General features: G+C 35.1%; 1 protein-coding gene across 8 annotated transcripts in view; it reads right to left on the bottom strand.

Moving 5' to 3' along the window:
- Window positions 1-18,685, bottom strand: part of Bcas3 (BCAS3 microtubule associated cell migration factor) — a 583,386-nt gene that overhangs the window by 252,639 nt on the left and 312,062 nt on the right. The gene's annotated exons all lie outside the window — the stretch shown is intronic.

Genomic DNA, 18,685 nt, shown 5'->3' with positions numbered 1-18,685 from the left:
TGCTCTAAAAGCCTATAAAGCTTTGGTTTAGAGAAAGGTCAACAAGAGCTAAAACCACTAATGTCATACTTTACAAAGCAAGAATAGTGGGCAGTAGTGCCTCAACACTTCCAGGATCCCAATGAGAAGTCTCACTGAGGCTAAAAACTATCTGCCAAATTCATGCCAAGAACAAACTTTTATAGCCAGTGACATACTCTGTGCATATATGGCTTGGTACAAAAATACTGCCATGCTCAGCATCCTTATGATAGTCTTTCCCTTACAGAGGTGAAACAGCATTATCCAAACAGGAAGAGAGACCCAAGAAGGATTGAGAAACAGAAGACATACTGAAACAGAAAGAACCAAGTCAGATGAAGAGAGTCAAAACCAAATTTAAACAGCCAGTTTGACATGATCAGGACAGTGATGTGCTGCACTGGCAACCAAATGGCTTCATTTGTTTAATTGATTTTGGCTGAGAATGATGTATTTACATTTAAAAACAAATATGATAGGAGCTGAGTATATAGCTCAGTAGGCAGAGTGCTTGCCTAGCATGCTCAAGGTTCTGGGTTCAATCCCCAGTACTACCACTAAAAAAAAAAAACACAAAAAAAAAACCCATCAAATATGACCAAATAATCCATTTGAACAGAATATTTTTAAGGCCCTTCTTTCAAGGAGAAGCCGCTTGGGAGTTAATTCCTGTTCCTTAGTCCAGACAAACACTCCATAATTTCAGGTCAGCACAAGTTCCTTGAGTGAAAAAATGTCAACATATTTCTTACTAACTTACATAAATGAATGCCTTTCCCTTAAAGGATTTCCAGGCACCTTAGAGCACTGTAAATTGATCAAATTTAGGTCCAAAAATTTTCTGAATGACAAAGGTGTTTAAACATCTAGAATAACAAACATTTTGCAGGAGTCAAATGCAGATGGGGACATACTATTACGCTGGCATCATCAGATAATGGAAGAACTGGATGTGGGAAAGGAAGGAGGAGGATGATTTGGGGACTTAAGATTTTCGCCTGTAATATTAGAATCTAATCTGTTATTATTAGAACATATCCTCATATCAAATCGTATAGCAGTTAATAACACAAGGCTCTGGAATAAACTGCATGTGATACATCCTAAGATCTACAGAAGCTCTATTTTTCTCAACTCTAAAGCGGGACCATACTACATCCTAATTTGTAGGATGGTCACATAGAATAAACATAACACGTAAAATACACATAATGAATAAAACAAAAATTTGGGGACATAGTAAAAGCAATTATATTATTATGGAAAGATGGTAAGGAAGAGACTAACATTTAAGGAGTCCTATTTATTATGTGATCAGAAGCTTTACACATATTACATCTATTGATTTTCACAACACAGGAGACAGTGCTTATATTCTCATTAGGGACAAAGAAACTCAGAGTCATTTACCTAATCAGCTATAATAATAGGAATTAAATCAACATTTGACCACAAAAATCATGTACTTATGTAACTTATCAGTCAACTCTAAAAAAGGCATTTATTAAAATATTTTAAGGAGGCTGTGGTGGCACACCCTTGAAATCCCATTACAAGGGAAGCTGAGGCAGGAGGATCACAAATTTGAGGCCAGCCCTTGCTGAATGAAACCTATCTCAAAATAAAAATTAAAAAAGAGCTCAGTGGTAGCCGGGTGTGGTGGTGTACACCTGTAAGCCCAGTGACTCGGGAGGCTGAGGCAAGAGACCACAAAATTCAAAGACAGCCTCAGCAACTTAGAAAGGCCTTAAGGACTTAGCAAGACCCTGCCTCAAAATAAAAACATTAAAAAAAAAAAAAAAGACAAGGATATGGCTCAGTGGTTAAGCAACAGTGGGTTCAATCCCTGGTAACAAACAAACAAACAAAAACCTCAATGGTAAAGTGCCCCTGGGATCAATCCCTACTACCAGAAAAAAATTTTTAAATATAAAGCTATATAAAACATGTTCATCACAAAGAAATTCAAATGGCACTGCTAAAGTAAGAGGAAGTAGGAGGTAGTATAGTATACTTAAATACTCTGAATCATAGCTTTATCTGAAAAATGGAATTTACAGTAATTCCTTATCTCATAGGATTTTCTAAAGAGCGAAGGAGAGAATACATGTGAAATGCTGAGCACAGTGTATCAGGCAATCAAATGTCACCTAAAACCACTACTATTAGTTCATTATCTATAATTTCATGTCCAGCACAGAAATTAAGAGCTACATATAACTCAAGATTTACGTAAGATGTAAATATCCACTTTATTTACTTTTAATTCTACAAGTTTCTAAGAATAAACAAGTCCAAATAGGTTTCTTTATAAGTAAGGAAGCACAAGTGGAAAATTATATAATTTATATTAATTTTTATGATAACAACCTCAAAATGATGCATCTTATCCAGGGATATCTATTAATTTGTATAAAGCAATTATTCTAAATGTGAATGATACTGTATTCCGGAAGTTCTTTATTAATTTCCTTTTTTCTTAAACTCTTGAAACCATGTATATTAAAGCAAACTACAGTGAAAACTCCACCAACAATCGCAGGAACTAGTAAATGTATCACCATGGAGCCTTTCTACTTGTATTTTGAGCATATCAACCAGAGCCTTCTGCATGTGAAAAAAATGGAGGCATTAAAATTGTACAGTTATAGGACTTGTTGTCTCCAAACATTGATGGGCAAGAAGTGAAAAGTGAATACATTTACCTTTCAGGTATACTTCTGTATCCAAACTCTCCCTTAAATTTATTGAAAAGTCAAATATTATTACTTATTCTAAAATAAGGTAAAAAGATATTTCTGAATACACTACAGAACAAAACAAAAACAAGAGTAATTTTAAAAAAATGTGAAAATGCAAGTCAAGAGGATGGGACTTGAATAGCTCTTACAAGTTTCAAAGTGGCTAAGAGCTTGTAGATCTTTATAGTAATAAATATTGTAGTGTATGGCGGTCCTTTGGGAATCCTCACTCATATGTTATTCCATGATTGAAGATCAAGGTGTCAGCTCCATTTAAAATCAGTACATTTTTGGCTTATTTTAAACTTTAACACATATTTTGTAAAAGCAATTAATATTTCTAAGAGCAACAGAATCACTTTGTCTCCCTTCTCCCCCACCATACAGAATTAATGACAGGTTTTAAACATTAGTATTCCTTTAGTTTGCATTTTCCTACACATAGATGGAAAAGAAATGTGACCTTGGGCTATCACCATTCTTTAGTCGAAAGCCTTTTTCAGCAGAAGAAACCATTAACTGATTGGAAGTGGCTTTCCTAGCTGAAAATAATTGTTTACTACTTAAAGGATAAGAGTCTCTTTGTGACCTGCAAGGAAATCTGGGTGAGCCATGACTAGAGTTTTCAATCACCAAACCTCACCAAAGAGGTTTTGCCAATAGCATTTTAAGATAAAGATGTCATTCATTTAAGAGTGGAAGTGATATATTATGTGACTTGTATGATGCATATAGTATATGATATTAAAGACAAATACACTGAGAGGCTGAGGCAGGAAGATCACTTGAGCTCAGGAGCTGGGAGGCCAGCCTGGGCAACACAGCAAGAACCTGTCCCTTAAACAAGCAGGTGGCAGGTGACATAAATGCATAATTTCTAGGTAACACACACCCCCTGATAATTATAGGAATAAAACTGAATTAGGTTAACTAAGCTGAAATTCTGGTAAAGGTCCTGGAAAAAGTATAGATTTCAAAGAGTCACATTTTGTTCTACCACTTATGAGCTTTATGACAATATACAAGTTATTTAAAATTCCTTACCTCAGCTTCTTCATTCATTAAACCAAAATTTCTTGAAAAGGTTGTTCAGTTGTTTTGAAGAAAGAATGCATGCACATGTTCTAAATGACCAAAATGAAAACATGGTTTCCCCACTTCTGTGCCCTATCCTTTCCAACTGTAGGAGATGACTACTGTTCTCAAAATCAAAAATTTGGTTTCAATATTCCATACTGACGTGTTGAATTCGTTAATGTTTACTGAGTGTCTATTTTGTTTCCAAACCATTGAGGGATTTGTGAGGAATATCAAGACATGCTCACAGGCTAGAGGAAAATGATACTCAGGAACTTTAATAGGAAGTGAGAAATATAACGGTAAAATTTTTAGAACAGAGGTAAAAGTAACCAATTTAATCAAGGGAGTGGCCTGACATAATGATCAATATTAAGAACAAGTTTGAAGTAAATAAAAATGTTTAAGGCACCATAGTGCCAGGTTTAGACTTGCTGCTTTAGGAATTGGGTTCCTCTAATTAAAGGTCTTCACACTCATGGCTATGAGTTTCTGACACAGGAAAACAAACGGGTCAAAGAGTTCTCTTCCTAAGCAGGCAAACATTCTTCAACAGAAAACTTATCTAATAAAGGGATTACTTATTGGGGAGTTCAACTGAAGTTTCAAGTTCAACTCATGGTGTTGTCTATAGCTGTGTGTGTGTGAGAAAGAGAGAAAGAGAGATTTTGACTCATTATGTTGCCTAGGCTGGCCTTGAACTCTAGGCTTCAAGGATTCTCCTGCCTTATCTTCGAGAGCAGCTGGGACTACACATGAACAAACACCACCTCACCTGGCTTCCATAATCTTTACAATGAGCATTTACAAAATAACGTGTGCCTTCCAAGTAAAAACAGGTTTAAGACTCAAGATGCCATCTAACATAATGGAGATCAATTCTTGAAATAAAAGTATAACAAATTGTCATGACTTACTAATTTTGGAGAGTCTTTAAAAACAATAACAACTTTCAGGCTAAGTGGAACTAGCTTAAAAGATAACCCATAATATCCACAAAATGGCATATCTGAAAGATAGCCTCATGTGACCATAATACAAAAGCATACCATTACTTTTATTAGGTGTTTGCCAGTCTTGACCACGGACACCAGGAAAGCAAAACTTGTTATACTTAATGCCTTACAAGGTAACCTTAAAACAGCTAGGTTTAGTGGCGCATGTCTGCTGTAACTTCCAATTACTTTAGAGGCTGAGGCATGAGGATTGCAAGTTCATGACCAGTCTCAACAACTTGTCAAGATCCTGTCTCAAAATAATGAATAAATAAATTAGTTAACAGGATTGAGGATATAGCTCAGTGGTAAAGCTCTCCTGGGTTCAATCCGCAATATTCCCTCCTTCCATAAAATAACCGTAAGACAAAAATTTACATACTAGGCCTAACAGATCAAAGTGCAATTGATTTGAGGGCTATTAATCCTTTATTTATATTGCCTGCTATAAAAATAGGAGAGAGAGAGAGAATTTTTTAATATTTATTGTTTAGTCTTCGGTGGACACATCTTTATTTTATTTTTATGTGGTGCTGAGGATCGAACTCAGCGCCCCACACATGCCAGGCAAGCGCATTACTGCTTGAGCCACATCCCTAGCCCCTATAAGTAAAATTTATCAAAGCTGAGAAACATTCTGCTTAAAACATATGCATTTTTAAAAGAATACATAAAAAATAATTTGAAACACTTTGCAAAATATTTCAATTGATCACATAAGTTTACCATGGACCCAAATAAATAGTGACCATAACATAAGGAAAACTTAATAAAGGATGACAGACTGAGAAAGTGTTTTCCAGGTTTATGTAATATACGGAGATACAGCCTTTGTAGTATCAACTTTCATCACTTTATCATATAAAAGCTTCTGTTTTATCAGGAATCAACCATGCAACTACTATAGATTATCTGCTCTGTGGCATGCATGACCAGGGAGACACAAGGATGATACTTGTTCTCAAAGAGCCCCATATTACAAGGGATTAGTGTCCTCCTTTTCTAAGACTTCCTACACATAGGGTATTCCAAGAATGATCCTAATCAAAGATTGTTTTGTTGTTGTTGTTGTTTTGTTTTTTTAGTGGTACTGGGGATTGAACCCAGGAGCACTTTACCAGCCCTTTTTGTTTGTTTGTTTCCTTTTTTTTTTTAAAAGCCATTTTTATCACTTATTTTGAGACACTTATTTGGGTCTCGCTGAGTTGCTTAGGGCCTCAGGAAGGCTAGCCCTGAACTTGTAATTCTCCTGCCTTAGCCTCCTGGGATGCTTAGAGTTACAGGCATATTCCACTGCACCTGGCCCAACCAAAGGTATCTTAAAGCCAAACAGTGACTGAGCAATCAGGATCCATACCTACTATTAGGACATTTTATGTCTCCATTTCATGAGGCAAAGCAATCACAATCACAATAAACTGACAAACTGGTACATACAAAGACATAAGAACTACTACCAAGCTGGGATTGTGGCTCAGTGGTAGAGCGCTCGCCTACCATGCACGAGGTGCTGGATTTGATCCTCAGCACCACATAAATGTAAAATAAAGATATTGTGTCCACCTAAAACTAAAAAAAAAAATAAATAAATTGAAAAATGTTTTAAAAAGAACTACTACCAATGTCATTTTCTGTATTCATGCCTGCCTGTGAATCATGAATGCCACAAAATCTGCCTGCCCAATGCATTTTTCCAGCTTACCACTTGGCTGCAAGAAGAACTCAAATTCAAATGTTATTACTAAAAGCCTCACTTCAAATCAAGAATTTGGATCAAGGAAAAAAAATCTACTTTGATATTGGAGAATTCACAGCCACAAGAAACAGAACATTAAAGTTAGAATTTTTGCAAGATACCAGAATCACTTCAGAGGTGATATTTAAACTTCAGCACCCATAACCCTAAAGATACATTGTTCTAATCCTATAATACCACCCTGTTCTGTGATTATTATAAAAGCCTCTTAAATACTGTGAAGAATACAAAGAGGGACAAAGCCTCTATTTTTCTTGTCTCCATGCACGACTTAGCCCCAGTGTTCTGAATTTAGGCATTTTTTTTAGTAACAACAAGCTACCTTTATAATGTCCAAATAATTATAGGTTCAGGTCAAGAACTCCAGACCATATTGATTACATCTCTATGGAAGGAGGACCCTCCAGCGCTGTTTGCATCCACTGTAACAGGGATAGCTTTTAAGTATCTGTGACACTAAGAATTTTCAATCCTATCAATGCCAGAAATGGAAAGCCAATGACCAGTCAGGCCTGTCAGTTGTTGCCTGAAGCAATAAGGACAAGCTGGGAATTCATCATACTGGAACTTCATCTGCCAGCTGCATTCACACATTTTCACCACCTGAATAGTTGATTTTCTTGAACTCCCACATGGCTCATTTCAGCATATAGTGTTTTGAAATGAATATTTGATCAGGCAGGGTAGAAAGAGATTTGGACTTATCTGAGGTGTCACCGTAATGCACTTTAAGTAATTCTAAGTATCAGGAGCTAGGTGTCCTAGGTCTTCCTCTTTGAATATTTCTGAAGTGGACCTGTGATCCTAATTAAATAAGATTAAATGAAACAAGACATCTGAAAACACTTAGCACAGTACTGGGCACCTTGCTGTTTATAAATAATCCTAGTTTTGAATATTTTTTCCTTCTATTGGCAGATATCCTAAAAATTCCCCACTCAGTGCATAATTATTGTGAGACAAAGACCTCAAACTGCCAAGGAAAGTTAAAAATCACACTTGTACTTTTCCAACTTCCAGTTTTATTAAAACTCCAAACCATCACCCTAATATGAACCTACAAAAAAAAAAAAAAAGGAAAGAAACATAGTACTTGTTAAAATTGTGTTTATGTTTATATTTCAACAGATTGTGATGTTCTCTGCATGGTTTTCTTTGTATTTATCTTACTAGGAGTAACTGAGCTCTTGGAACCTGAGGTTGATGACTTCCATTAATTCTGGAAAATTCTCAATCCTTCCTCTAGTTCTTCTGTGCTTCGTTTTCCTTCCATACGTGCAACAGATACCCAGTAACACAGTGGCTATTTACCTGTAGGCCTCTCTGACTTAGCCATCATAAATTCTGCTTCAGTTTTAACAAATATTTACTTGTTTTTTGAGTCTCTGATTCTTTCAATTCCTATGTTTAGTCTCTGATTGGCCCATTCAATGAATTATTTCAGAAAGTATATTTTTGAGTTAAAGAATATGTATTTGGTTCCTTTACAGATCTTTCCCATTTTCTTCTCATTACAATATAGAAAATGTTCTAAATAACATATTTTTTAAAATCCTAAAACTGACATTATAATAGTGAAATAGTAATACTTCTCCCTAGGGTTGATTGGGTAAGAATGTTCAAGATCATCATGTCTACTCAACACTGTTGTGTAAATCTAGGGAGAAATAATAATGGAGAAAAAGAAATGGAAAATATAAAAATGGGAAAGAAATAAAATCAACTTTATTTGTAGATGACAGAAGTACACATAAGAAGTCCAAAAGACCCTATTAGAACTAATTAATGAATTTAGAAGTTTTCTGGGTACAAATTCAGTATTCAAAGTATTTTATTCAATATGCTATAAAGAAAAAACTGAAAAATGAAATAAAATATGCTAAATATGTTAAATCATAATACCAAACAGAAATAAATAAAATTTATAGAAGATGTCTAAAATGGATATCTACAAAAGTTTAAGCACTTGGGCTGGGGTTGTGGCTCAGTGGTAGAGCACTTGCCTAGCATGTGTGAGGCACTGGGTTCAATCCCCAGCACCATGTTAAAATAAACAAAGTAAAGGTATTGGATCCATCTTCAACAGAAAAAAATTCTTTTTTTTTTTTTTTTTTTTTTAAGTTTAAGTACTTGAAAATTTGATGTTTTTTCCCCTCTCAGAGACAGGGTTTTACTATGCTACCCAGGCTGGATCCAAACCCTTGGGCTCAAGTGATCCTCTCACCTCCATCTCCCAAGTAGCTGGCAGTATGTGCCTGGGCCACCATGCATGGCAATAGTTAATATTTTAAAGATGGTAATTCTCCCAAACTTGGAGTACATATTTGATGAAATCCCATTCAAATGTCATCTGAACTGATAAAAATGAATAAACTTATTACCTAATATACACATACGTGTTTGTATGAGTGGTTTGAATCAGTGATTTTCAAACTTTTTTTTGACTCAGGATCCTTTTATGCTCAAAAAACCTCAACACTCCAAAGAGCTTTGGTTTATGTGCATTATATCTGACAATATTTAAAACAATTATGTATTAACAATTTTTAAAAATAACCAAGTCTTAATGTATTAGCATATGTAGTATTTTTCTAAATAAAACAAATTTTCCAAATCAAAACATAATAGAAAAATAACATTTTAACTATTTGGGAAATCTCTACTAGGCCAACACCTGGATTCTCATATCTGCTTATGTATTCAATCTATTGTGATTTTGTTGTTGTTGTTGTTGTTAAAATATGTGACAAAAAATCTGCCTCAAATATCTAATTGAAAAGAACAGAGTATTTTAGGAGCACTTTCACATTTGGAGGATACTCTTTGTTGATGTGACACTTAAAAAGTTAATTGCAATGTGGAATCTGAAATCATATCAATTACCTTTCCTACTTTTATATTAAAATGTTTTGTCCTATCTTGCATTGGAAATGAATCTTTCACTCAATCATGAATTTGATCATCTGGAAAATACTGAACATCTCCCAAATGTTGAATCTTTTATTTTATGACATAAAACAAAATGATATTAGTTAATATCACCATTTATCTCACCAAAAACATCAGTAAGTATTGGGAACTTGTAAAGTAGGCAATAAGGATACAAGGTTTCCAAATTTCTAATTCTCAAAAGAAAGATAAATTTTATCATTGGTAATGAATATTTATCACTTATTTTCCTCAAAGTGACAAGCTTACTTTGTATTTTTTTTTTTTGAGAGAGAGAGAGAGAGAGAGAGAGAGAGAGAGAGAGAAGAGAAGAGAAGAGAAAAGAAGAGAAGAGAAGAGAGAGAATTTTTTAATATTTATTTTTCAGTTTTCGGTGGACACAACATCTTTATTTTATTTTTATGTGGTGCTGAGGATCGAATCCAGCACCTCGCGCATGCCAGGCGAGCACGTTACCACTTGAGCCACATCCCCAGCCCCGTACTTTGTATATTTTTGAGGAGTTTTCTGCCATATACCAATGACTGAGTAAGTAAAGCTTCATCAGTTCCTTTGGCTAGAGTGGCATACCAAGAACACAGTAGTTTAGTTCACAACCCTAACAATCACATGAGCGTTTTTCCTCAAGACAACTATAAGTACATTCATTCTTGTATAATATACAGAATATTAAAAAGTTACAGAAGGATCAAAATTTAAATTAATGATTTTTGCTACTTTAAAGATATTCTTAAGTGTATATAGTTTTTAAAAAATGCTGATTGGAGTAGCAGTGGCTACTAGTATAGTGGGTGCCATATGGTAAGACACTACCATTTTGATCCACAATTGCTTCTGGACCATCTGTACTAAATGTTTCTAAAGCATAAATGAAGCAAAACAAATAATGACTTAGTACTACTCTAAGAATAGTTCTGATTTCACAAACCACTTGAAAGTGTCTAGGGAACTCCCAGGGTGCTGTGGACTGCATTTTTGGGAACCATTGCTATGCTTAGACAAGTACATGTGTGTAGAAAATGTAAAGAACCTATAATGCCAAGAAAACCATAAAGAAGAACAAAGGTAGAGGCATTAAACGCCTAGAGTTCAAATCTTACTAAAAAGTTAATGGCAATGAAGATAGTATGATACTGGTTTAAAAGAAGCAAGATATAAAAGTGCATGTATAAAATGATTCCAATTATATGAAACTCAACATAGACAAAGGTAATTTATGATGAGAATGGAACACAATAGAGAATCCAAGAAAAGTATTATTTTTTTAAAGGCATCAATTCAATTCATTGGAGGAAAGGCATATTTTTTTTTAACAACTAGTACTGTGGCAATTGAATATCTGTGTGGAAGAAACTGAACACCTTGATCCCTACCATCCATCCTAATAAAAATCAATGTGAAAGAGACCACAGACCTAAACATGAAAGTTAAATCTATACAATCTCTGAAGAAAAGAAACTCTTCAAAGCCTGGAGGAAAGGGACATATGTGCGTGCACATGAAAAACACAAAACATAAAAGAAATAACAATAGGAAAATTGGACTTCCACTTGTTAGACACCATTAATTAAGTGAAAGTGAGCTAATAGGTAGAAAATATTTATACCACATTTATCAGATAAAAAAGTATATACAGATTATTTAAAGAATTCCTGATATTCAAGAAAAACAACAGATACATAAAAACTGGTTAAAGACTAAACAAGCCAGGCCCAGTGGTGCAGGCTTGAAATCCCAGAGGCTCAGGAGGTTGAGGCAGGAGGATCACAAGTTCAAAGCCATCCTCAACATGTGGCTCAGTAAATTAAGCACCCCTTGGTTCAATCCCTGGTACAAAACAAACAAACAAAGAAACAAACAAAAAGACTTATGCATTAAAAAGACATCTAAATGGCCAGTAAGTATATTAAAGTTGTTCAGTACCTTTACTCATCAGAGAAAAGCAAATTGAAACATCATTTCACACTCACTAATAATAAAGACCAACAATACCAAGTGTTGATGAGAAAGTGGAGTAACTGGAATGCCAGCAAAAATGCAAAATAGTTGTAGTCTTTTTGGAACACTTTTTGGCAGCTAATAATAAATAGTAGTTAACCTTGTGACCGAGCAAATCCAATATTAGATATATACCCAAAGGAAACATGCCAAGGTTAAAAAAAAATACTTGTACAGGAATGTTTACAGCAAGTTTATTCTTAATACTCCAAAGCTGGAAATGGATATGTAAAGTCTAGTATATATATGCATAGTGGAATACTAAATTTTAATGTTAAAAATCATTGAGGGCTGGGACTGTAGCTCAGTGGTAGAGCGCTTGCCTAGCATGTGTGAAGCACATCCTCAGTACCAATGTAAAAATAAACAAATAAAATAAAAACATTCTGTCCATCTACAACTACAAAAAATTTTTTTAAAAAAATCATACTGACAAATATCACATTTGGGAATCTCAAAATCATAAAGTTAAGCAAAGAATGAAACATATATGTGATTCCAAGTATATGAAGCTCAATATAGACCAAGCTAATTAGGGTGATAGAAGTGGTTACCTGTAGGTTAGAGGAAACTAACTTCCCTAACTGGAAGAGGAGGAGGGGAACTTTCTGGTTTGATGGAAATAGTCTATATTTTTGTCCAAGTGGTTATTACATGGCTATATAAATTCATTGAGCTGTATGATTAACATATGTGCACTTTGGCTATACATAAATTATACCCTATTTTAAAAATGTCTTTAAAGGTGTTCCAAAGTACAGATTCATCAATTTTTCAAGCTGAAAGGGACTCTGGAAATGACCTCATTCAATTTCCTCATTTTATGGAAGAATATATTAGGGGGTTTTGTTTGTTTGCTTTGAGACAGGGTCTTTTCATGTTGCCATGCTGGCCTTGAACTCCTGGCCTTAAACAATCCTCCTGCCTCAGCCTCCCAAGATGCCTACTGACACATTCATGCCACTGTGCCTGACAAATTTCACTGAAGTTTTGAAGCAAATAGTTACAGGCGGAGCTTAGATTGTGACCCAAGGTTTAAGTTGATTGTCCTTATTCTTTTCACTACATCAAGCTTCCAGAACAAGAATTTTCTCTGAAACAAATATTTTTCACTGTGATTATTTACTTTAGCTTTTCTGTGACAGTTCTCAACAATGTCCTGGGGATTATCAGGAGATCTGGCTCTGACTAGTTGTCCAAGTGAGGTCCTGGGCTGCTCTTTAATTGCCCACTAGGCTACTATTCAAGGAGAGGGGCTCTTTGTTTGTTTCTAAGTTTACAGATAGCACCTATAAGCATAAGCCTCTCAGGCTCTTGGACACAATTTAAAATAGTGTTGCACTAACAATTTGACAGTCATGTCATGAAGACAAATAGAATTCCCGGTTCAGACTTAAACAATTTCTAATACTGCCCCCAACACTGTCCCCATGCCACCATATCCTCAGGCAAGTGACTACATAAACAGTTCAGCTTTTTATTAGGGAGGTAGTAATAAAAGTACAAAAGAGAAAAGTCTTTTCATCAAAAAGTCCCATGTAAATATGTGGTATCCTAGAATGCCAAACGTTACAGGAATTCTATCCACTCCTTAAAATTATCAGAAAAGACATCAAGGACCATGGTGCCAAGGATCATGGTCTTCCAATACAGAAGCATATGCAAGATTTTACTGGGCATTTAAAAGGTTCATTCAAAGGAGACACATGTCATCAGAAGATATACTCCTTGAATAGTAGCCTAGTGGGCAATTAAAGAGCATCCCAGGACCTCACTTGGACAACTAGTCAGAGCCAGATCTCCTGGTAATCCCCAGGACATTGTTTATTCTATTTTTTTATCTTTCTTCATCTTCAATTGGGGAAATAATAGCTTTTTAAAATTACTGCTGAGCTAACCTGTTCCTTGTTGTATTAGAAGTAGTTATGAGAGAAATATTTAAATCAGAATAAGAAAGATGTGGCTGAATACTTTCCTTATAGGGAGATCAGGTTTTTCTCCAAAGTTCTTGATCTCTGAAATTTAAAGTGAGAGTTGTTCAAAAGGCTGAGAACTAATATGCATATACTTTGTTATTTCTAATGAAAAAGCCAATCTTACTATCTGAGTTTAAATATTTTTCCTCTCCAAGGGATTGTTCACAGGTCAGCCCTGAGCCTTCTTTTAATTTCACCCTTATCCTTAATCCTCTTACTGATCCCACACAGGCTTTGAATGCCTAAGGTACAAGCCTGGAGTTTTCGTCACTTTATAATCACAAAGGCTATCTGGAACTCTATTAATTGAAATCCATATCATCTATTCAAAGAAAAATCTTAATATTTCTAAAGAACTGTGTATCCTTTGTATCTGGAAATTGTTTTAGGAAATAATCTGAAGTCACCTCTTTCAATCAAGGTGAAACAAAACTTTGCATAGGCAAACTTAACTTCCCATTACAGATGCAGAAAAGAATGGTGAGATAGGAAATAGGATTTCTAGGTGGACCCAAAGTTTAAGACCAGGCTTATAAACATGGTTCTGTTCTTCAGTTCTAGTTAAGAAGACAGAGCTACACATCCTCACCATGGTTGACTGGATGATGTCTCTTAAATCTCTTTGCCTCTTAACCATCAGCATCTCTGTGTCTTGGATGGCTTTAAGAAAGGTGAAGTACTGAGGACTGAAATACAGCAAATTATATTCCATGCTCATATGATTATGTCAAAATGAACCCAATATTACATATAACTATAATGCACTAATAAAAACATAAAGAAAGGAAAAAGAAAAAGAGATACAATGGCTAAGTCTGTCTGCCTCAGATTAGAATGGCAACTGTAGATACAGAGATATATAATCCTTAGGAATCCTCTTGCCAGCACAACACAAAAATCTCCACAAGATAAAAGCATGCCTCTGTAAGAATGTCCCTTCAGCACAGCCCTTACTGCAACATAATCTCTGAAAATTGGTCAATGTCCTCATCACTTATGCAGTCACAGTTCTCTAAGACATATTTTGTGTCAGTGGGTGAGGGGGTGGCTAGTGCTGGGGATCAAACCCAGAGTCTCACAGATGATAAGTGCATGCTCTACCACTGATTTACAACCCAACCCAAATTTTTTAAAGATCTGCAGTACCAAGTGGAAAATATAGACAGTAGGTACCAATAATCATTATATAAGGAATCAAAGGAAACTAGTATGGAATTGTAAACTTATAATTTTTTTCAGTTAAAAAACTTAATATTGGGAAAAATTAGGTGTTTGTTCAAAAATTCTTCCCTAAATTAATTTAATTTTAATATCTTAGAAATATTTATATTATTTTGATTGAACAAAAAAAATAATATTTTTCTTACTTTAACAACAACAACATCAACAAACAACCAGGTCTGTGACTTTGTCCTTATTATTATCCAAGTCTGCTCTGAAGGGTAAGAATTGATTCTGTTCATCTGTTGTGACTGTTCTTCTTTCTTCCCCTAACATCTTCCTCAGAAATGTATATAAATTATCCTCTTGTACTTCTAATAATTTTTCTTCGTAAAATTTTTTACTTTATATTAGAGTGTGACAAGGATGTTTCTTCTTCATGTAAGCCAGACAAATTTCTCCTTTTGTTTGATTTGTTTTAAATTCTTTGTTGGTAAAATTCAATTTCCAGAGTAAAACTACAAATGAGGACAAATAAACTCAGGGTGAAGCAGATCATTATAAGCTGTTTTATTTGATGGCCCCAAACCACGTAAAGGTACTATTAAGTTATCTAGAAGGTACAGCCCACAACTCTTACAAGAAAAACACCAGTCACCAATCCTGGAAACAAAGTTTAAACAAGGCATCGGCCGCTATTTTCTGCTTTCACTTTAGAGTGAAAGCTAGGAGTGGTGGTCACAGTGTAATCCCCGCAGTTCAGGAAACTGAGGCAGGAGGATCTCATGTTTAAGGTCAGCCTCATCAACTTAGGAGACCCTGTCTCAAAATAAAATGGATTGGGGATGTAGCTCAATAGTAGAGCACCCCTGGATTCAATCTCCAGTACAGAAAAAAAAAAAACCCAACACCCCTGCAAGTCCTAAACCTTAAAATAAGAACATATACAATAAATTTAAACAAAAGAAGTGATTCTTAAAATATCCAAAGAAAAAAGAATATACAGGGGGAAGATTAAGAAATCAACCCAGTGTTTTATCTAAAAATACTATCTATGAGTTGAAGCCACTCTTTAATTAGTTGAATGTGGGGAATTTGAGTAGTTGCCTCAATGCCCATTTGTTCTGGGTAGCTTCTGCCTGAGGTTCAGATTCTCTTAAGTATCCATTTCTAGAATGGTCTTCTCATTTACCAAGAAGAGAACATTTCACAATTATCTAACCTGCAAATTTTAGCAGCATGGTATTTTTTGTATCAGCAAAGATAAGATGAAACAGGTGTCATCAAGCATCTGATAAGTTTCTAAGGAACTAAAATATACATATTTCTATAGAGATATAAAAAGCTAGTCTAAAATTAACTAAAGGCATAGAATTTACCCTGTGATTAATTCACTGAAGTCAATATGTAAAAAATGTGTACGTTAGGGAATATGTTTCTATGTGAAGGAGATCATTATGTAATCAAGAAACTGTAAAAACAAAAACAAAACAGAGAGAGAAAAAAAAATACTTAGCAAAAGTAGTTCAATGCCCTACTCATCATAGCAAGATTAACACACAGATATCTAAAAACAAACTATAGACCCAAAAGATTTAGGTATATCACATTCAGTTTTGTTTCAGTATCTCTGAAAACTAATTACATGAAAAAAATGATAAATTACCAGGTTAGAGAAAGAGCTGCCACTGAAATAGAAGGACTGCCATAAAATAAGCCACAAAACAGTTAAAAAGACAATACATGACATCATATAACATGTTGGAAAGTAAGACAAAATAAGAAAGCCCAAGGAAGGAGACCCCACACAGGCATCAAACTCCAAGATAAGCATCTTCCTCATAAACAGTGGACTCCAAAGCATGGGTCCACAATGAGATAAGCACTTCCTGTTTCAGATGCAATTATAAAACATATTAGACTCCTTATTATTTATTTGTGTGTGTGTGTGTGTGTATGTGTGTACGTTTGCAGTGCTAGGGATAGAATCTAGGGCCTCACACATACTAGGCAAGCACTCTACCACACAGTTTCAACCACACCCATTTTATTTTATTTTAAGACATGGTCTTGCTAAGTTGCTCAGGCTGGCTTTGAACTTATGATTCTCTTGCCTCAGTCTCCTACACACCTGGGATTGCAGGCATTCACCACCACACCCATCTAGAGTCTTTTTAATATAAGAAACTAAAATAAAAATTTCTCATAAAGAATTCACATTATTTACCCTCATTTTGTTAAACATCAGTAGGAAAGTAATTCTGTTACTAGTGATCCTGTTAGATAAAGCAGATATAGGTTCTACAACAAAACATTATTTACTCAAAAAATGTGTTAGACAATATGTACTTCTCATTCAAAAAGGATTCAAACCACTTGAGAGGTAACTGAAGAAAGAATTATTCATAAAATTCCAATTCCTTATCTATGGACCATCTTAGTCAATGCTAAAGAAAGTGGCACACACATTTCATTGTTTTTGGTCATCTCTCAGAAAGGAACCATGGCTTTCTGGAGGAAAAATTGGCCTAGAAAAAATAATACTAAAACTTAGCCACCAAAAAGTCCCTTTGCTATGCAAAAGATCCACGCTTTCATGTAAAGGCCCAATGCCATAGAGCAATATTCAGAAACTTCTAGGAGGTATAGTAGATCTGATAAAAATATAGGTAAACTAATAGCAAAGGCCTAATTTCTTTCTTAAAAAAATAAATTTAAGAATTTTTTTTTTTTTTTTGCAACAGAGAGAAACTATGGAAACAACAAAACACGGAACTATTTCTTTGTTATGGAAGGCTATTTTACACAGAGCTAAAATGGTTACATGATAAATATGGAGTATTGCCTTAGACTCCATACTGAATCTGCCAACTTAAAAACATTGTAGCATTCTGGCAACATGTATTCCAGACAGCTAGTCACTTGACAATAACACATTAATAACATGGTAATTTAAGAACATTTCAGAAGCCCAACAAGACCTACTCTTTCAACCTATATATTTCAGGTTAAAATATATAACATTTCCAGAATTTTAAACGATAATTCCAGATCAGCCTGAACTGTTAGTACTCTCACAATGAGACTATCAAAAATGCATGTTTAAGTTATCCATCACAATATCCCATTCAATGCAGGGAAGCCAGGAGCTAGATTGCCCATTTCTGCGTTGTTTCCAGGGGACATCCATATTTGCCAAGTTAAAGCAGAGAAACAAAAATGAGTCTTCTAAAGAAAGTGTCCACATTAAAAATTAAGGTATAGCCCTGGATGTGGACAGCTCAATAAGCTACAAGGTACAACTCCCTCACTAAGAAATCAGAAAGCTAAGAAAATAAACAAACTTCACTAGCTTTGAAACTTGGCGGTGACAGGGGTGGGGAGGGTTGAGGGGAGGGAGGCGCAGGCACAGGCAGAAGCTTTGGTTTTTTTCAAAAGTGACCTTCACAAATCAGTTCTGTGATAGTTCCCATTTTCTTTTGCAGTTTAAGCCTCAATCAGATCAGCAGTCTTCAGGGATTTTGAAATCACTATAGATTAAAATCCTCTCTGACTCAACTGTTTCACTAACACTGAGTGAGTATTTAATAATTCTACTTGTGAGAGACTTTTTGGACAAAAATCCTGATGCATGTTATCTTCAGATGTCCCACAGCTGCACAACAGTGCAAAGCAAACTACTTAGTTGCTTCACCACTCACGGGAGAGACGCGGAAATATATTACTAATAATTCAACTATTTAGCAGGCTTCACTGAAAGCATTTTTTATAATACTAAGGCAGCAACTATCACCTACAAAGGCAAAAGGCTCCTGCCAGGTACTAATGATCCATTCTCACAGACTGAGTCCAAGGATAGGACATTAATAACTGTGATAGATAGGCTAGAGTAAAGTTAATGAATTTCTTAACTTTATGCTTCCAATAATAAAACTACTCAAGCTTTAGTATTTGGACTCTCCCGACATCCACAGATCAGGCACTCTGATACTCAACAGGTTGAGTAAATTG

This window comes from Marmota monax, unplaced genomic scaffold (assembly GCF_021218885.2).
Source record: "Marmota monax isolate L192 unplaced genomic scaffold, Marmota_monax_Labrador192_F-V1.1 WCK01_AAM20220418_F8-fsc00171, whole genome shotgun sequence".
Taxonomy (NCBI): domain Eukaryota; kingdom Metazoa; phylum Chordata; class Mammalia; order Rodentia; family Sciuridae; genus Marmota; species Marmota monax.
This window is presented reverse-complemented; position numbering and strand designations above follow the sequence as displayed.